Below are 21,348 nucleotides of genomic sequence, written 5' to 3'. Positions count from 1 at the left end.
AGTCATTTCTGATTGCAAAGCCTACCCACATTCCTCATAAGTAATCTGATTTGCTAGATCATGTGTTCTGGTTTATGGTTCAGAACATCTTGACCTTGTAACTATAAATTTCTTGTTTGGTTTTTGGTTTCTGTAAATGTAAATTTACCATGATAAATATCTACCAACAGAATGAATAAATGTCCTTGGGAGCATATAAAGCAATTAATTCTGCTGGTAGGATCAAGGTAAACTCCACAACAGATGAGTCAGCTGGAGCTTGATGCCATTATAGGATTTTTTACAACTGGAGAAGACGGGGAATAGCATTCAAAGGAAAGAGGAAAATATGAGCCAACGTACAGAAGTAAGCAGCAAGTACAAGTAGGGAAGGGAGCAAAAAAACCATGAAGGCAAATGGCTACAAAATGATGAACATTTGATGGTAGAGAGCACTGAATGTCATGGCATAGAACATGGATATTCTCCCCCGCCTCAAATTCACTGGTTCTCCATATGTCTGTTGAGCTGGTTGCATAAGAATTACCTGGAAAACTTGTTTAATATGCATGTTCCTCAAGATCAGGCCTGGATATTCAAATTCAAATGATTTGCAGTGGGTCCCTGGAAGCTTCCCAAGGCATTCAGATGCTCATGTTGTGTTGGGAAACATGGCTGTAGAGAATGGAGTGCCATGCCCTTCTTCAACTGGTAGGTTCAGCCTTGGAGAGTTCTTCAGAAGGCAGGAAATAGATTGGTTACACTAGCAGATTTAGTCTTGCTGCTAAAATCCATTGCCCAGTGTGCCCACTGGGTTTCCAGGCTTCTCTCACCTGCCACCACATGTGCTCAGTGCATAGAGCTGGGCTTCTGTCTCAGTGTCCTAATCAGTTTTCCCCTAGGCTTGCAGCGTCTGGGAGAACACTAAGTTACTTGGTTGGGGCTTGACAACTTATCCATCCTTTACACTCTGTACACTGTGGATGGATGCTGACTGTTAGTGAAGGTCTTATTCCAAACCAGAAGGTACCTCAGATATGCTGACCTGCACGAGAATCATCAAAATTGTGGCAAGCAGAGGTTTTCAGAAAGGGAATGCCATAATCAGGTCTGAAAGTTTTAGGAGAATGGATTACAAGAGATAGAGAAAGATGCAAGGAAAAGAAGGAGAAAGCTGATGTAATAAATTGGACTGAGGAGCGGGGAGACTGAGACATAGTAAAGAAAGGCATACAGCAGTGGGAGAGAGAATGGAGAGGCAGGGACTGAAAATCTCTTCACAGATGAGAGGTAGAGGGTGCTTAGGGAGAGGGAAGAAGGTGAAGATGTCAAGGTGTTTAGTTTTGAAAAGTGATATTTTAGCTGGGTTAGCTATTTTACTTCTGTGTCACTTGTTACCTAATTTTGAATCTTACTGAAAGTTTTCATTGCACCATTATTAACTGATGTTAATAATGTGTGTCACAGTCCATCTGTGAAGGCACTGTGATAAGTACTGCAGTGCTGAAAGCCTTTCACCTGGCTTGAACCAGTTTTCTCCACCAAAATTATCGAAAGCTCCTGAAAGTGTACAGAAGAATCATTTTCAGCCACCAAAAGTAATGCCATTATTGTGACACCAAAGTGATCCCTTGAAATGTTATTTTAGAAAAATAAAAAACATTTTGTGTTTATCTTAGAAGCAAGATTTTTCTCTGTTCAGAACTGCCAATCTGGAAATAATATTTAAAAAGGGGGGGGAGGAGAGACCACTAATCTTTTTGTTACCTTTTTTCTCCATGAGTACTTCAGTTTTATTTAATCATTTTTCATTTCTTACTAATTTAAAAAGATGTACATTGCTTTAATATTTAGTATTTGGCTTGGAAGAAGTTGGGTTTGTCTGTCTGTGTGTGTGTGTGTGTGTATGTGTGCGTGTTGTGTTTTTGGAATGTTTATTTCTCCCAGAATTCTGAGATGTGCATATATTTACGGGAGCTACTTAAAATTTAGATTGACTTTTGGACCTTAGAAGTATCATTCCATTTATAGAGCTATCGTCCCCAAAAGCATTTTCACATTCAAATGCTATCCCATTGTTGTATCTTGATTCTTGAAAGGTTACAGCTGCCTCCTCTACTCTGTTGAAGTTACAAAGTGGAAACCATTCGTGAAATTAAGCAGTAAACCTGCTGATTTAGGATTCTTCAATCCTAGCTTGGCTGAAGCCCAACCCTGAATTAGAATATTAACAAAACTCTCAGGTTTTACTTGCAAAGAAACTTGACTCTTATGCTAAGTCTACAACCTCCTGACATTCAAATTTGCTTTCCAGATTTGCCAGCCAGGATTGGTAGAGAAGCCAAGATGGATCTGTACACCAAAAGCAACTCATTTTAACTGGAATTTTATTCTTTCTGGCTTTCCTCTTTGATCAAAATGACAGAATGATTGCCAAACTCCCCTTTTCTTCTGTTCCAAAATACTTAATTTCCATGGAAGAAGCTTTAATAAAATGCACCATGAAATTATATTCCTCCTTGATGAATTTGCTGCAGACATGTGTATGCAGGAAAGAGGAGCAACCTCTCCTCCCAAAGAGCAGATGAACAATTGCTTACAAGTTAGAAGAAAGCTCCTGGTCAGAGGAAGGGAGTTGCCAGCTCCATAGCCCAGCATCACGCCCCCTGCCAAGTAACAATTGGTAGACTGCGCCGTGATTTTCCACCCTCTAGATTCTGAGGGAGTGACGGTCTCCTTTCAGATAAACCACAGAGAAGTATAAGAATAAGGACAAGGAGGAGGAGGAGGAGCAAAAAGATGAGAAGGAGAAGAAAGGGAGGGGGAGAGAGAGATTGAGAGAGAGAGAGAGAGAGAAGCAGGTATGGACAAATTCACTGATGCCTGAACTTCACAAAGCAGCAAAAAAATCTCCTACATATGCATGTAAAAACAAAACTTGTCTGCCACAAGAATTTGAAGTTGAAAGCCAAGTTACAAGCAATAAGGGTTTGGAATTGCCTTAAGCCAAGTTACAAAGAAAGCCAGCACAGGTTAGGGCTTGATGGGTCATCTGAGGACTCGGCATATTGCTTCTCTGACTTCTCCCAAACTCGTGTTTAGGAACAGAGGTGGCAGGCCACGTTAGCTCCACGGCTCGCATTATTCCAGACCCTCTAAAGTGACCTGAGCCCGGAGTCCTTGGGAAATTCAAGAAAAAATTGCTCTAGGGAGCAAAATTAAAATTACCTTCTTTAAAAATGCTTTCATTTTTTATAAAATTCCCTGTACTGAGGAGTGGAGTAAATCTGCTGATAATATCCCCAGGGAGAATAAGGAGAGGGGAGGCAAACAAGCTAAAAGCAACTACCCTCCAAACCGTGACAGAATTACTTTATCTGGTGTCAGTCCCTGGGCTTTGAACTCTGCATGGCCAAACTTCAAGCCCAGGGTTTGTCTCTTGCCCAAATGGTACCCATATTTGTGGGCTGGTGTTAGGCTGGTTGCTGCTAAGATCCACCAGGGCCACTTTGCAAAAAAAACTGCCTGGGCCTTGGGGAATGGGCAGGGAATGCTCAGTGGGTAGAGTTCCTGTTTTGAGTGATGGAAAAGTTTTGATAATGGATGGTAGTTATAGCGGCACAACATTGTACGTAATTACACCAGATAGCATACTTGAAAGTGGTTAAAATAGGAAATATTGACATGCAGCTGCCTGGAGAGAGGGAGCCGGTGTCCTACGTCAGAGCCGCCGCCGCCGCCGCAGAGCAACCGCTTCAGCCCAGGACTGTGCCCAGAGGGAGCAGGAGGCGAGAAGATGGCAGACGACCCCAGTGCTGCCGACAGGAATGTGGAGATCTGGAATATCAAGAAGCTCATCAAGAGCATGGAGGCGGCCGAGGGTGAGCGCCGCGTCCGGACTCCCCCGTGTCCTCCTGGTTCCCGGACCCCTCGGGATGGCCGCCCCCGTGCCTCATGGCCGGATGAGGAGAACCAGGCAGTAGCCAACTCCCGCTTTCCGGACCTCTGGCAACGGCACAAGCATGATTTTGGTGATCATTCCTCCGAAGACCAGATCTCACGAGTGGCAAAAATGTTAGCAGATGAGTTTGGAACTGCATTTAACATTAAGTCACGAGTAAACCGCCTTTCAGTCCTGGGAGCCATTATATCCGGACAACAAAGACTTAAACTTTTTCACAAAGTACCTCCAAATGGTCTGGCTGTTTACTGTGGAACAACTGTAACAGAAGAAGGAAAGGAAAGGAAAGTCAGCCTTGACTTTGAGCCTTTCAGACCAATTAATACATCATTGTATTTGTGTGACACCAAATTCCATACAGAGGCTCTCACAGCATCACTTTCAGATGATAGCAAGTCTGGCTTCACTGTAATAGACGGAAGTGGTGCCCTTTTTGGCACATTCCAAGGAAAGCACAAATTCACTGGATCTCCTATAGAAACACTGTAGAGAAAGTCAGTCTGCCTTGCGTTTTGCCGGTTTAAGGATGGAAAAACGACACAACCACGTTTGGAAAGTAGCTGAGACTGCTGTGCAGCTGTTTATTTCTAGGGACAAAGTGAGTGTGGCTGGTCTTGTTTCAGTTGGATCAGCTGACTTTAAAACTGAACTAAGTCAATCTGATATGTTTGATCAGAGGTTGCAATCAAAAGTTTTAAAATTAGTTGATATCTCCTATGGTGGTGAAAATGGATTCAACCAAGCTATTGAGTTATCTACTCAAGTTCTCTCCAATGTGACATTTATTGAAGACAAGACGTTAATAGGACGATATTTTGATGAAATCAGCCAGGACACGGACAAGTACTGTTTTGGAGTTGAAGATACACTAAAGGCTCTGGAAATGGGACCTGTAGAGATCCTAATAGTCTATGAAAATCCGGATATAATGAGATGTATTCTTCATTGCCAAAGCACAGAAGAGGAGAAAATTATCTAACTCCAAAACAAGAGAAGGATAAATCTCATTTCACAAAGAGACGGGACAGGAACATGATCTGACTGAGAGCCTGCCCCTCCTGGAATGGTTTGCTAACAACTATTAAAAAATTCGGAGCTACATTGGAAATTGTCACAGATAAGTCACAAGAAGGATCCCAGTTTGTGAAAGGATTTGGTGGAATAGGAGGTATCTTGCGGTACGGAGTAGATTTCCAGGGAATGGAAAACCAAGGAGGAGACGATGAATTTTTGTACCTTGATGACTACTAGGTAGTCGACCTGGGTCCGGCAAACTGTGCCTCACCCTCCAGCATCCAACCCAAGGAGCAGACCCGTGGTGGAATCCAAAAAGATCCCTGCCTTACAATTGAAACGTTTCCAGACTTAATCCATGAGCATCGGATAGTGAAAAGAAAACCGAAACAAAACTAGACCCAACCCTACGCTTTGGTTTGTCATGATGTCAGCGCAGCAGCCTACAATAAATTCCTAAATGCCACTTGGGACTAATTTGAAAAAGAATCCCAGTTTTTACTTTTACTTGATGGTGAAATTGGTTGCTTTTGTATTTTATGGTGGAAAAAATGATTTTTTCAACCTTCATACATATAAGCAAAAATACTTTAACTCCTGTAAACCTTCAAACATTAATAGAAGTGAGATCATACTGGTTTGTTTCTTATTTTGATTGAAGAAAAATTAAATTGTGACCCATTTACATGGCATTCTCAGTTTAGACTGCATAAAAAGAAATATATGTGGTGAAATACTGGGGAAAAAAGTTAGGAAACATTATTTTGCATATATGTTACCACTATAAACATTTTTTAAGTCATTAAGAAAATACCCAAGCCATAAGCTCCAGAAAATCTAAACTAATGGGTCTGGAATGAGAGATCTAGGAAAGTATGATTTTTAAAAAATCTCCTTAAGATTTTTCTGCAGCCACATTTGCAAACTATTGGAATATATACTCTTTCCAAGAGTTTTTTTCAACAATCGATGGCTTGATTTTGTCAAGATCTTTGCTCACCTCCCAAATCAAAGTATAACGTATCTGCTGCTCTCAAGAAATGTATTTGATCTTTCTATGAACCAGGAAATATATTTTCAAAGTATTTAAAGTTGGTGGAATACAGGGCAATTTTAGGGTAGTGAAACTATTGTGTATGATACCATAATGGTGGACACATGACATTATACATATGTCAAAAACCATAGAACTGTAATCAAAGCATAAATCCTAATATAAACTAGGGGCTTTAGTTAATAATGGATCAATATTGGCCCATCACTTGTAACAAATATAATGCATTGATAGAAGATATTAGTAATAGTGGAACTGTGTATGGGTAGGAAGAGGGGATGTATATGAAGAAAGGGCATATGGGAACTCTGTACTTTCTGCACAATTTTTCTGTAAACCTAAAACGGCTATTAAAAAACAATAATGCCATACCATATATGTACGTATAAAGTTCCAGTGTTCCTTTAGAAAATGTCCTTGAGTTGGGATTTAGGGGATACTTTATTATATCCATAAAACAAACGTGGAACTAATTTATCAACCACAATTGTCTTGCTACAAAACTCTGTAAAATACTGCAGTGTTCCAAGATTTTCCACACTTTTTGGTAGCTCAGAAGCCCAGGGCTACTATGCTCAGAACAAACTCACCACCGCATAGACATTTTTAGATTTTATCATCCCTTCAGGGCTTTAAATATTTTAGGCATTAGGCTATGCATATGTTTCAACCAATTTTCTGAAATACACTTTTTCCTTAGACAGTTTTTATTTTTACTTCTTGCCTAGGACTCACTTGAGCATCTCTTGGGACCTGAGGTGGAACGTTTTATATCTTTTTATAACCTCTCCATTTAGAGGTTCTTGTCACTGTGTGTCACTGGGTCCACATCTCAAATTTGTATATCCCCTCCTCACTCACCCCTTCCCTGTGAAGGGAGCCACACCTGGACTAAAGCAGAGTTCAGCAAACTGTGACCTATGGGCCAAATCCAGCCTGGCACCTGTCCTTGTAAATAAAGTTTTATTGGAACACGACCATGCCCATTCGTTTACGTGTCTATGGCTGCTTTCACACTACAATAGAAAAGTTTAGTGGCCAGAAGTAGACAATCTGTAAGGGCTGCGAAGCAGGAAGTATTTGCTGTTTGGCCCTTTACAGAAAAAAGCTTCCCAATACCTAGACTAAAAGAACACTTCCAGTGAAAATATTTATAATTTTTCCTCTGACAGAGAAACACCACGTATACTTCCAGATCACCCCAAACTGCATTATTTATGATGACTTTTCTGTCTACCTGGTTTTCTATAGTTTTACCTTAGCTTTAGGTTACAAATTCTTTTTTAACTTAATATTCAGATTTCAGTGTTTATTAAAAAGAAGCACTATTAGAATCTAAAAATGATAGGCATTTATGCCAATAAAAGCCATTCTTTAATATACCATGTGTCACCTATTTACATGTGTGATTGGGGAAGGCATGGTAAAGATTATTTGAATCTCAACATAATTCTCTTAAACTGTCTCTCTCCCACCTGCTAAAATGAACCACAGTTTCACCAAATTATAACTTATATCTGATGTCAAAGATGAACATTTTTTTCTTTTAGTTTTCCCCAAACCATCTTGATAATTGGTGATGGTACACAGTATTTATCTAATAAATATTAATCCAGGAAAATAGCTTTAGAAAATAACTTCATTCTTTCTATTAAACTAGGAGGCAGCGTTCTTTAAAAGACTTTTGCTTTTCTAAAATCCCACAAAAACTACCAAAGAAAATCTTTCAAATTTGATATTCAGTGCCTACAGAAAAATAACCATCTACCTGAAAGCTGTACCTTGTCATTAATTGTGCTCACTTTGCCTGCCAAGATATTGATATTTAAAAGTACCAGCATGCCCTCTTGTGGTGTGTTGTGGTTATTTTACTGCAGTAGCATACTTTGCTACTAATTTAGAAGTTTGGTATAGACCATTAAATTTTATGTAGTTCACTTTACAAGAGACTACTCTATCTTATAATTCATCTGTGATTGATTCATATGGAACAACGATCCACAGTACATACTGGAACTTGCAAAATGAAGCGCTAAAATTACCCTGGGCTGTAATGAAATAAGATTGTCACGTTTGGCACACACCCTGATTTCCCAAAAACCTGTAATAAACCAGGTACCCATTTTGTGGTCCACAGGACTTTTTTGTAGGAGAAAAAACCTAAAGTCTAAAATTATTATCTTCTTGCATAATAGATCTTATAAAAGACCTTCTACCTACTCTGTAAATATTTTTATCAAAGGGTGCATGAAAAATCCTCTAGATTAAAAAATGAAAAGGCCTCCTGCAAGTCAAATCAATACCTCATTTTGGGGTTTCTTTCTTGTAAGGGGAGCTTTAAGTACCTGTTCAGGCCACTTAACTTTGTGAATTCTTTGGTTTAGACTATAGCGCAATCCCCAAAGATCCCCTAACTTGTATTTTGGTATTTTGACATCAACTAACTATGTCATCTCCTCTGGACACAGCATGCCTCAATTTCTCTTTTGCAACATGCTTTTTCTTTCTTATGTTTAAATTCTTTCCTTTCTCCAGAATATTCACTGAGAGTTCAGATTTTGGCGTCCAGACTGCTTGGGCTTTAAAAAAAAAAAAAAAAGCAGGTTCCCACACCTATTCTTTGAGACCAAAGGAACAGAGGTTTATTCTGTCTGGAACCTAAATTTTCTGTAGCACATAATTAACTCAACTTGTCTGGATAGCTCATCTGAGCAATTGAAACACAGGCAGCCCAGAATAAGAATGAAGGCCTTTAGTCCTGTATAGCTTAATTTAATGCCTGGATACATCCTAGAATATATTAAGTAGATAAGCAAAAAGTATTGGCAAAGTCCCTGGAGGGATGGGAGAAAAAAAATATGGAACTATTGAACTTTACCATCAGGGAATTCCCTGATAGCTGTGTCAAGCATTAGGGAACCCAAATCAATAGGCCAAGCCCTTGATCTTGAGGCTTATACTTGTGAAGCTTATGTAGGTAGCAAAGAAGCTTAGCCTACCTAGCTATAGGTATGTATGTAGCTATGCCTAAGAGTTGCTTCTGGAGGACCTCTTTTGTTCCTCAGATGTGGCCTCATCCTCTCTAAGCCCAATTCTGCAACTGAAAACATTGCCCCCCTCCCTACGTGGGACATGACATCCGGGGTGAAGGTCTCTCTGGCGGCGTGAGAAATGACTCCTAGGGACAAGTCCTGCCCTGGCACCAAGACAGCAACAATTCCATCCTGACCAAAAGGGGGAAAAGAAGTGTAACTGATAAAGTATCAGTGGCTGAGACAGCTCATATAGAGTCGAAAGGCTTCGAAAGAGTCTTTCGAAGCTCTTATATGAGTTTCAGTTAGACATTGCAACCTTTCATAACTTGCCAAACCCCAACCAAAACCATTCCAGCCAATCCTAAAGAACACCTGGGCAATATTTAAAATTTAACTAAGTGTCCATGCACCAGGGTAACTTTTCAGAAACCTAAAACCTCCAGATGGGTCCCTGGGCCAGCTAAGTCCTGAAACCTAGAGGGCTCAGCCTCTCCAGAACATCAGCTAGATCCATCTCCCTACCCCATATTATTGACAGCCCCTTCCAACATGAAAAATTTAGAATGTCCATAACCCAAATACCCCTAAAGAGTGGGATAGAAAGATCAAAGGTGATGATGGAGTTATACAGAGAAGGTAGAGTTTAACAAATGAATGTGATGGCTGAATCATTAAATTGATATTTTTTTTAGTCTCCAGTATCTTAGAGCAACTAATAGTAAATTCCTAAAATTGTGGCATTCTAACCCATACCAAACTCTGAACTCTGTCTACAACTAATTGTTGTACTGTGCTTTGAAATTTGTTGCTTTTTTGTATGTATGTTATTTTTAACAAAAAAGAAAAAAAAGTTGACTGTGATGATAAAAAAATATTTATCCCTTCCAGCCTCCTATGTTCTGGGGCAGCGAGAAGGAAAAATCTGAGAGGATCATACGGTAGCCCATGACAAACTCTGTAACTAGTTCTTGAAGAGTGCTTTGAAAACTATTGCTTTTTTCTTTCTTTGCTTTGTATATATGTTATATATACATATCATATACATTGATATATATATTGAATACATATTGATCTACATATCAATATACAATAAAAAAGGTTTTTTTGTTTTGTTTTTTAAAAAGCAGGTTCCACCACTTATTAGTGTAACAGTGATTCCCTGGGCAAGTGACTTTCATACTCTCAGCCTCAATTCCTTGTCTGTAAGATGGAGATATTAAAAATGGCAACCTTGTACTGCTGACGTGAAGACTAACTACAATAATGCAGATAAGGTTTCTAGCACTGGCCAGCACACAAAAATAATTTAATAAATGTTAGGAGCAGCATTACTTTTAAGTTTCTGAACATTTGCGAACAATCTTCCCTTTTAATGTGGTTTCTTAATATTCCTCCCTTCCTTTCATTCCCCCAGCCCTTACTTTTCTAGTATATTTTTGGTCTACTACATTGAATTTTTTTTTTTTTTTTTTTTTTTTGCTTACTATGTGGCAATGACAAAGCTAGATTTAAAAGTGTGGGTTCTTATTTCAGAACTCTGCTTCTGAATTGAATTATTGCTACTTCTAACACAGGAAGACTGAATTATGGGGTCGATACCTAGAAATGTAAATGATGGAATATTTTCGTGCTTCTGAAATATGCATCTTTGGTCATCCTTTTTACTGCAGGTGAAACAGAGCTCTCTTGATAAGGTGTTTTAAAATTATGAAGAGCAATAATATAACTATGTACTTGCTCTTTCTCTTTTAATGATCAAGATATTCTTTGGCATTTATCTAGAAGATTCTAAATGCACTTTCAGTGCAAATTATTTTTGTGAGGAGAAACTCCCACATCTTGTATTTGTCCATTTTCAATGAAGAATAAACATAGAATATGGTGGGACAACACTGATTGAATAGATGCTCCAAATATTGAGGGTATTTCTTTGTCCACAGCTTCATCAAACATCAAGAATGACTTTCCAAACCCAATTTAAAGATGAGCAAAGGATCTGAATAGATATTTCTACAAAGAAGATATACATATGAAGAGATGCTTGACATCATTGGTCATCAAAGAAATGCAAATCAAACCACAATGATATACCACTTCATGTCCACTAGTTTAGCTAGAATCAAAAAGTCAGATAATAACAAGAGTTAACAATGTTGTGGAGAAATCACAACCCTCATTCACTGTTGGTGGCAGTGTACAATGGTGCAGCCATTTTGAAACACAATCTGGCCATTCATCAATTAAACACAGAGTTATTATATGACCCTGCAATTCCACATCAAAATGTGTACCCAAGAGAAATGAAAACACAGAAATTTATACGTGCTTATATCACCAGTATTTCATAGTAATCAAACGGTAGAAATAACCAAAATGTTCATCAGTGGATGAATGGATAAACAAAATATGGTACCTCCATACAATGGGATATTACTCAGCCATAAAGGGAAATGACATAGATGTACACTACAAAATGGACTTTGGAAACATTATGTGAAGTTAAAGAAGCCAGTCTCAAAAGGCCACGTTCTACATGATTCCCAGAGAGACAAAAAATAGCCTAGTAGTTGCTTAAAGGCTGAGAAGAAGATGGGAAACAGGAGTATGGGAAGTGAACTAAAGTGTATAGGATTTCATTTTGAAGTGATGAAAATGTTCTAAAGTTGACTGTGCTAATGGTTACACATATCTATGAATATACCGAAACCATTGAATCGTATATTTTCAATGGGTGAATTGGATGGAAAGTATATTATATCTCAATAAAGCTGTTTTAAGAAAAGACAAAGAAAAGGCAACTTCTGGGTCAGCTTCAGCTGAAAAGTACTTATTTTTAGAACCCTTAACTTTCAGTTCCCTAACAATGCTGTGACATCATATCAAGGTTCTTAAATTCAAAATTAGAGTCTATACATGCTTCTTGATTCTTGTTCTGCAGACCATATTTGGAGGTGGGTTCAATTTCGTTATTCAGTGCAGCCCAAGAGAGGCTTTTCAAGCAGGTTAATCTAGATAATATTTAATACAGTTAGAGATAAAGTAGATGTTTTATCTGTGTACACCATGGTATGCACGACTGTTCTCTGTTACCTAGAGCTGCAAGATATGATCACTATAGCAACTAAAAGACGCTGGAACGTTGAAAATGTAGGAAGATGTTAAATTCAGACCAAAACGAGTATACATCACATTATAAATCCTACTCCTGTAGGAGCTCATTTTCTTCAATAGTCCTTTATTATATATCACATGAAAGGCCCTTTTCTCTCCTTTGTGCAATTTTCAAGACCATTCAAATGAGCAAAATAATTTTTCTTTGGGGGGGCAGTTCAGAAATAATGTGTTTCATTTTTTTCAAAGTGTGTCCTAAAATAAGCATGCCTCAATGTTACTGAGCTTCCTCCAGCTGGTAAAGAGTTTACAAATGCCTTATATTTTCTGGATGCACACGTTTAAGGAGTCCTTTTATGAGAACAGAAAGGCGCCATCTGACCTGCATTGTGACTGTTTGCTGTGAATCATTATAAGCTGGCATAATGCAGGATATTAGTGCTTTTTATGGCATTAGCTTCCCTACCCACAAACAAACAGCCTTCAGACTAACCAGATGCCATCAAGCAGTTGATAGCATTTATATTATTCTAGGCATCAGAAACAATTCAACCCCACTAAGTCAAATGCCTTTGGTGGAAAAAAAGTGACCATGTGGATGTTTGACATCAAAGACAGAAATATCTTCTGTCTCTGTTTAATGTTCCCAAACTCCAGATGGTCTTTTCTTATTTTTCTTTTCTTACTTTCCCTCTACTCCATTTCCCCTTTGCTCTCTGCATTACAATTCAGGACCTACAGGGTAGATTCAGCCTTCATTTCTGCTCATTTTCAAGAATTGTTCTGCTTCTTCATAAATAATTGATTCTGCTTCTTTGGTGTTCCTGACAGCGATCTATGGTGTATTGGTCATTGTTTTATAAACAGTAAACTCCGGAAGGAGGACTGCATTCCAGAGGAGTGCAAAAGTATGTGTTGATAGGTATGCTTTATCCATCACCTATTGTTGTCTAAAAATAACAAGTGCTCATGATCAAGGTTTTTTTTTTGACTGAACCTTTTGGGAGAAATTGACCTTCCTTGGACTGTGTCTCAGGGAGAGCTGGGTGAAAAGCAGGGTGAAAAACAAAGTGATTACTTTGTTCCAAACCAGATTCTCTAATAGACCTTTCATTGGTCTGGAGTGAGGAATGGATGAGAGGTGCAGCCTTTCTATAGCTCAACATGATGAGCTGGAAACATTTCATAGTGTTCTAGTTTGCTAGCTGCCAGAATGCAATATACCAGAAACAGAATGGCTTTTAAAAAGGGGAATTTAATAAGTTGCTTATTTATGGTTCCAAGGCCAAGAAAATGTCCCAAGTATAACAAGTCTATAGAAATGTCCAATCAAAGGTGCCTGGAGAAAGATACCTTGGTTCAAGAAGGTCTACGATGTTCAATGGTTCTCTCTCAGCTGGAAGGGCACATGGGGAACATGGCGGCATCTGCTGGCTTTCTCGTGGATCTACCAAAAGGGGACTCTCTCCAGAATGTTTCCTCTTTTAAAGGATTCCAGCAAGCAACTCCACCTTCAGTGGGTGGAGACACACCACCATGGAAATCATCTAATCAGAAGTTACCACCCACAATTGGGTGGGTCATATCATCATGGAAACAATCAAAATGCTCCCACCCAACAATATTGAATGAGCATTAAAGGGCATGGCTTTTCTGGGGTCCACCACAGATTCAGACCGGCACACATAGTAATTGAAATATAATCCCCTCCGTTTTGCCCCCCAAGCCCGAGGCCAATCAGGTACAGCTCTTTTTGAATAGAAGTGATCCTGCTATTAACTAGGCCAGGCACACGGGCAGTCCAGAGGATGAGGTGAAACATTTATTTTCCAATGAATTCCCTAGCAGTCCTTATAGAATTCGCTTTGTGTAGGCACCTGGGAGTCCCTTTTCTTCTCAGTCTGCTTTCTCTCCCCACCTCCCCAAGGATGCCCTCTCCCCACCCCAGGGTGCTGGCTCCATCTTGGGTGTGAAGTGAACAAAAAGATTCCTGAGGTTGTGATGACCATTTTATCTGAACAACTCCACCTCTGCTATGCTTGGAGTTTCCCTCATAGGAAGAGGATCGGGCATTTCAAATTCTTCTGATTGGAGTATTTAAAATAAGAATGGACACCTCCCACTTTTAAATAATATTGACCACTGCTCAAAGCCTTCTGTTTTAGTTTGCTAAAGCTGACGAAGTACAATGTACCAGAAATGGGTTGGCTTTTACAATGAGGATTTATTAACTTACAAGTTTACAATTCTCAGGCCGTGAAAAATGTCCAAATCAAAGCTCATCAGGACAATATCTTCCTCCTGAAGAAAGGCTGCTGGCGATCCAGGATACATGTGTCACATGGGAAAGCACATGGCAAAGTCTGCTGGTCTCTCCCTTTACTCTATGTTTTGTTGCTTCCAGCTCCAGACTTCACTGGCTTCCTCTCTGAGCCTCTGTGCATTTCTGTCTTTTAGCTTTTGTCATTCTTAACCTCTGTGTGTCCCTCTCTTTAAACTTCTCTGGAGCATTTTTCTGTCTTTTATCCTGTTATAAAGGACTTTAGTAAGAGGCTTAAGACCTACCTTGAGTGAGGTGAATAGGAATGGATTAAAAAAACATGTTTTTTTCTGGGGGACACACACAGTTTCAAACTGTCACACATATCATAATTATGCTTTAAATTTTTTCACTTGAGTCTATATTACAAAACTTCCTTCTCCAGAAGTAAAGAAGGGGAAAAAAGGATTAAAAATATGCCCATCAAGGGTGCATGGGTGGTTCAGTGGTAGGATGCTCACCTGCCATGCAGGAGACCCAGGTTTGATTCCCAAACCATGCACCCCCCCCAAAAAAAAAAAAGCCCATCAAGAAGTCCAAACATGAATCAGTACCTTCCTTGAATTAAATTTGTGGTAGGTTCTGAGAATACATAAAAGAATAATTCATGGCATTATCTCAGTGCCTATGAATTCAGAATTTAATTGGGGGTGGGGGTGGTAAATAGACATATAAAAAATTAATAGTGATGTAGTCTTGTAAGAACTTGCATCTAGATATGAACAAAGCGTTGTGTTAGCTCTGAGGAAGAGAGAACATGGGGTAGTGGTAGCAAGCACAGGATGCAAAGAAAAGCAAGGACCGTGATTAAATTTCCTGGGACATAACCTCCCCAGAGCCAATTCCAAAGTGGATCTGTGCCATTATAGACCATAGGTTTTCAGTCCATACCTGGTGCTTAACTAAAGTGAAACAGATACAGACACAGAATGCCAAAGGCAGAGATACTGGAAAGAAAAGGTGACATGGGTTTGAATAAAGCAGTGGTATTTGGGCCACTGTAGGGTCTTAAAGCATTTGGGAAGGTATATGTACTGGTTTGGAGCTATGTACCACCCCCCACCCCCAACCAATAAAACATGGCTTGAAGCTTAATCTATTCCCGTGGGTCAGAACCCTTGTAAATAGGACCCTTCGATGAGAGTACTTCAGTAAAGGCGTGGCCCAGGATGAGTCTTAATCCTATCACTGAAGGCCTTACAGGGAAGGTCACAGAGAAAGAAAAAAGTCAAAGAAGAGGCAGCCAGAAGATGAAAGTCAAAAGATCCCAGATGAGAAGTGAGAAGCCAAGAGAGGCTGCCATGTACATTGCTGTGTGACAGAGGAGCCCAGGACCAAGGCTCACAAGCAACCAACCCCCGGAACCACAGTCTTCAGGAAGAAAGCACTAATTTGATGATGCCTGGATTTGAATTTCTCCTAGCCTCAAAACTATAAGCCAATAAATTTCATTGTTTAAGCCAACCCATTGCATGGCATTTGCTTTAACAATGAGAAAACTAAACAGTCAGGTAAGGAAGCTCCAGAGGAGTTTCACTTTCAGGAGAGAGAGAAGGAGAGGAAGAGATAGAGAAAGGAAAGAAGGATGGAAATAAAAGAAGGAAAAGAAGGAAGAAAGAAAAGGAAAATTCTTGGTTTTCTTAGAGCTCTGTAGGAAGACGAACACCAGATAGTAGGTAACCAGTAGGTTTCAATTTGTTTGATATCTGCAATTGATTGGTTGAGATGGACTGGAGCTCTGTATTGGGGTAAATCCTGGAGGGAAGAATGGACGAAGTGTTTGCCATCTGATGGATGACATTTTCCTTTGTGTGCTTTAGGAAAAATAAATTTAAGCAAAAAAACACAAAAGCCATGACATTCATGGCAATTGAAACTCCCACTACTCTTTCAACCTTCAAAGAGTTGCATTTCTAATTATTACCAGTTACTTATCACCTACTAGTGCAGTCCAGCAGAGAAGTTAAGACCATCGGACCTAGAGTCAGAAAACTTTGTGTTTGAGTCCCAGCTCTACCACTTACTTTGCAACCTTGAACAAGTCTACTTCTCTGTGCCTCACTTTCCCATCTGTGAAAAGGGATTAAGTAGTGTACCTTCCTCAGAGCAGCCTATGAGGATTAATAGGAGAAAATAAATGTAAAGATTATTGTTGTTACTAATATTTTCAGGGACCATGTATAGTAGGTGTTGTTTATATATTTTTACTATTTTAATCCCCACAAAAAATCCTAGAAGATATATATTATTAACCCCACAGCCTCTTAGTATCCCACCTACCCTTCCTATCACTAAGAATAATTTTGATAGGGAGATTCCTGAGAGCATTGAAAGGTTTAGGAGGCGAAAGGGTGAGAAAGAAGAAAGGTAGACCAGGAAATTTAAAGTGGAGGGGGGGTGTGATTTCTGCGCTCCCAGGCAGAACTCACCAAACCCAAGATGGAGGGAGGTAAGTGCAGGCACGTGGGCTTTGGCACAGGCAACTTTTAAGGATGGAGGTCAGGTGACGTCCGGAAAGGGCTGTTCATTAGTTCCTGAAGTCAGGTTGGGAGGGGCGACACAGCCTCCGCAGCTCCAGTTGCAGTGCCCTTCCTGTTCCCCCGACCTAACAAGCGTTAGACCCCAACCCTGATAGAAAGAGCAGCTTCAAAATATCCTTCCTCTCTTCTCTGGGTAGCACATTCTGTCTTCCTGCCACAGTGCCTGTGACAAACTCTCTCAGGAATATTTTTTTGCTCTCTCTCCCCATAGTGCACATGGTTGTTCTTATTATTTAAAAAAAAAGTCCCATCAAATAAAACCATAAGTAAAGCCTGCCTGTTGTTAATGGGGAATCTCAGAGGTAGGAATGATTGCTCAACATCCAATGAAGACACTGCTTTTATTTAAATTGATTTGTTTAAATGTTATAAAGTTCTATATGCACTCCATCCCTCCAGCACAATAACTGGTAACATGTACAATTAGAGTTTGTAGTTATTAGGTGGCCATAAGCACTAGTACAACATGAGGCAGAGGTACCCTTTCATTTTGAGGTTGGAACTTTCTTAAGAACATTTTCTTTCAGTTTTATTGTCAGCTGTAATCTGCTTTACAATACCAGTGGCATGTACACATTGAGATCTCCCTGAGTGCAAATTAACTCTAATCTACCCCTTAGGGATCAATTAGCATATGAAGTGGCCTAACAGAATTAACACCCTGAGAATTGGCCAGGTGGGATTCAAAAATAAGTTTTAGCAAAGTCAGCACCAGAAGGTTTATTATTTGGCATATTAGAAAGAATGTCTGCTTGGAGAAATTAGTGACTCAAATCAAATGATTGTTAGAAATTAAGTGCCCCTGCTTTTGCAGGTACAAGGTGGAAATACTCTCTGGGCCAGTAGTACATGCCAAAGGGAAAGTTTTCAGATCAAGACCCCATTGCCCATATCCCTACCCTTTGTAGACAATCCTGTCATCCGACCAGAATGAAAGGCCTGATTCACCTGCCACTGAAACACGCCTGCCTCCATGTTGGAGAGAACCTTTCGTGAAGGTGTTTGTAATTGTGTCAAAAGTTGAGAGTGAAAATATTCCCAGCATACTCAGGTTGTACAATGATTTTGTGCCTGCTTGTTAGCAAATATTTGTACACATAAAGTGATATAGTCTGTGATGTGCTTTTGCTGGTAGCAAGGTGGTGTTGAAAGCACTAAGCTTCCACCCCCACACCCTCTAACTACCAGAGGGTTCCTATAGTTTCCAAGAGTACCTGACATTAGTTGAACAATAAACTTTTTTGAGCTATGTCTTAGTTTGCCTGGCTTCTATGACAAATACTGCACAATGGGTTAGCTTACACAACAAGAATTTATTGTCTCACTGTTTGAGAGGCTAGCAGTCCAAAATCAAGGAGTCAGGAAGCCATGCCTTTCTCACAGGTGGGTAGCATTCTGGTGTAAGAATTCGAGAATTCAAGAGTTTTGCCACGCAAAGGAGGACTCCAAGAGACGTTCTCTCATGCAACATGCAAGGGGGTTATTTTCCACACATGTATGGGGCTCACTGAGCACGCAGGAACAGAGAGGCCCCAGTCTGAGTTTGCAAAAGCCTTTTAAGGGGTAAGATGAGGGGGGTGGGGGTTGAGCATGGGTCACAGGTGCTGTTTTGCAAAAAAGCAGATAAGAACAGTTTTACAATAAGCATTTCTTAACAGTTTTACAACAAGTAACCTTGGTGCCAGGATTGTTTATCTTCAGCCTGATGGGGCCCATAACTTTTTTCTTTTCAACTCACACCAAATGTATAGCAGTGCATATAAGATGACACAAATGTTTTTGCTGGATATTTCTGTTATTTAGAAGCTAAAATATATGTAAATAGCTAAATTAGGCAAGAAAAGTTAGCTACTGCTGAGTTTTACAAAATCCTTGTTTACATAAGAAAAGTTAGCTACTGTTAAGTTTTATAAAATCCTTCTTTACATAAGAAAAGTTAGCTACTGTTAAGCTTTATAAAATTCCCTTTTACATTCCCCACTCCTTTTCGTATATATCTCTAATCTTAGAGATTTTCTGGATTATTTAACACTGAGTACTGTTGTCTGATGAGCATTAATTTGACATTTCCAATCTGCCCTTGTAAAAAACTGTATAATTTTATTTAGAATACATGGTCCTATAGTTATTATTAAAAGTAACACAATTAAAGGCTCAACGAGAGCAGATAATAGCGTCATTAACCAGGGGGACTTAGTAAATCAAGATTCAAACTATCCCTGTTGCGCCTCTCATTTTTTTTTTTTTTTTTTTTTGTCTTTCACGAAGGCGCTCTCTGAGTCTTATCATGGATTTTTAACAACACCAGAGTGATCCGCATAAACAGCACTGTTCTTTTAAAGCTGCACATAGTTCCCCCTCTTTAAGGAAAAGTAAGCCAAGTCCTCGCCTATTTTGCAGAACTATTTCTGAAAGGGAGGTTAGAGAGTTTTGAAGGGCTGAGACAGATCTTTTTATTTCATTTAAGTCTTGATCTATCGCGGCCTGTAATTGACTGGTTTGTTGATTGCTATGTATAATGGCAGCAGTCCCTGTGCCTATACCGGCAATGGCGGTTACCCCCAGAGTGGTAAGATTACAAGGGAGTACCAGGAACGAAGGCTCCCCTGCTCCCTCTCAAGTTTTTATAGTTTTCCCATTTTCCCATCTGGATATTGTTCATTTTCAAGGCTTATGCGGGTTGGAATTGGGTTCCCGTGGGGGAGGGAGGAGAAGGAGTAGTAGCCCTGTGAACCCGCAGCTTGAGAGGATTGTCAGTCCTTTCCAGTTTCCACTGGGACTCAGAGGGCGAAGGCGCAGGTTTGAGATGAGACGCATGGATCCAGGATGAGATGCCATCGACCTTGACTGCGGTGGGGGTGGTCAACAGTACCTGATACGGTCCTTTCCAGCGAGGTTTAAGAGTCTGTACCTGGTGGCGGCAGACGTAGACGAAGTCTCCCACCTGATATTGATGCGGAGGAGGTGGAGAGCTGCCGCCACAGGAACCGCTGGGCTTTTTCCAAGGCTCGCAGTCTGTCAAGCAAGGGGGTATGGAGGGAATTATTAATCTCTAGAATGGAAGACATGTCTTTGACTGGAGGTGGCACTCCATATAAGATTTTATAAGGGGTTAGATTACACAAGAGAGCAGAGGGGGTATTTCTGGCTCTGAACAGGGCATAAGGCAGGAGCATGGTCCAATCCTTCAAGCCAGTCTCTAGAGCTAATTTGGTTAGGGTCTCTTTAATTGTCCTGTTCATTCTTTCTACCTGTCCTGAACTTTGGGGTCTGTATGCGCAATGCAATTTCCAATCAATCCCCAATATCCTGGCCACACCCTGACTTACCTGGGCTACAAATGCGGGTCCATTATCTGACCCTATTACCTTTGGTAGACCGAACCGGGGAAAAATTTCTTCCATAATTTTCTTGACTACGACCTGGGCTGTTTCTCTCTTAGTTGGGTAGGCTTCAACCCATCCTGAAAAGGTGTCTATAAAAACTAGTAAGTATTTAAGTCCAAATTTTGCAGGTTTAATTTCAGTAAAGTCGACTTCCCAGAACTGCCTAGGTCGAGTTCCCCTTATCTTTTTCCATTAGGAGCTTTGGTGGGGTAGGCGTTCATAATTTGACACGCCTGACATTTTCTAGCTATGCGATCTGCCAGTTTTCTTCTTTTTGAGGCTGCCAGGGGGTACAATTCCCTCTGGTCTTGCAGGAGCTGCTGTAGTTTCCCTGTCCCCAGGTGAGTGAGCTGGTGGACCTGCTGTATGTAAGCTAGGGCTTCCGATTTTCCTTGGGGTGTAACCTCTGATAGTGTTTCAGGGGGTTGCTGGTTTTCTTTGGTTATTAGGACCAAGTTTACAGGGTCCCTTAATGCTGCCGCTTTTGCTTCTTCATCTGCTCGCATATTACCCAGGGTTATTGGGTCCGAGCCTCTTTGTGTTTGATTTCTTTACCAGCTGAGGTTAATAGCCCTCTTTGTTGGTAAATTGCCCCATGTACGTGGGCAGTAGCAAAGGCATAACGGCTATCTGTATAGATAGTCGCTCGTTTTTCTTTTGCTAATTCTAGAGCTTTTGTGAGGGCAATTAATTTAGCTTTTTGGGCAGATGTTCCCTCCGGGAGGCTAGAAGATTAAATAATTTTTGTCCCACTGACTACCGCTGCTCCCGCTCGCCTCTTACCATGTTGGAGAAAACTGCTTCCGTCCGAAAACCAGGTTACCTCCGAGTTAGGTAATGGTTGGTTTTTTAAGTCTCTGCGAATTCCGGTCTCTTCAGCTAATATCTCTTGGCAAGTATGCAGCACAGGTCCCGCGGTCTCGTCCAGGAGCAGGGTAGCGGGGTTTA

At 40.3% G+C, this 21,348-nt stretch overlaps 1 pseudogene; it reads left to right on the top strand.

The window, feature by feature from the left end:
* The first annotated feature begins 3,775 nt into the window (after positions 1–3,775).
* On the top strand, positions 3,776–5,191 carry LOC143647991 (eukaryotic peptide chain release factor subunit 1-like; annotated as a pseudogene).
* The last annotated feature ends 16,157 nt before the right edge of the window (positions 5,192–21,348 follow it).

Source organism: Tamandua tetradactyla, chromosome 10, assembly GCF_023851605.1.
Source record: "Tamandua tetradactyla isolate mTamTet1 chromosome 10, mTamTet1.pri, whole genome shotgun sequence".
NCBI lineage: Eukaryota > Metazoa > Chordata > Mammalia > Pilosa > Myrmecophagidae > Tamandua > Tamandua tetradactyla.
This window is presented reverse-complemented; position numbering and strand designations above follow the sequence as displayed.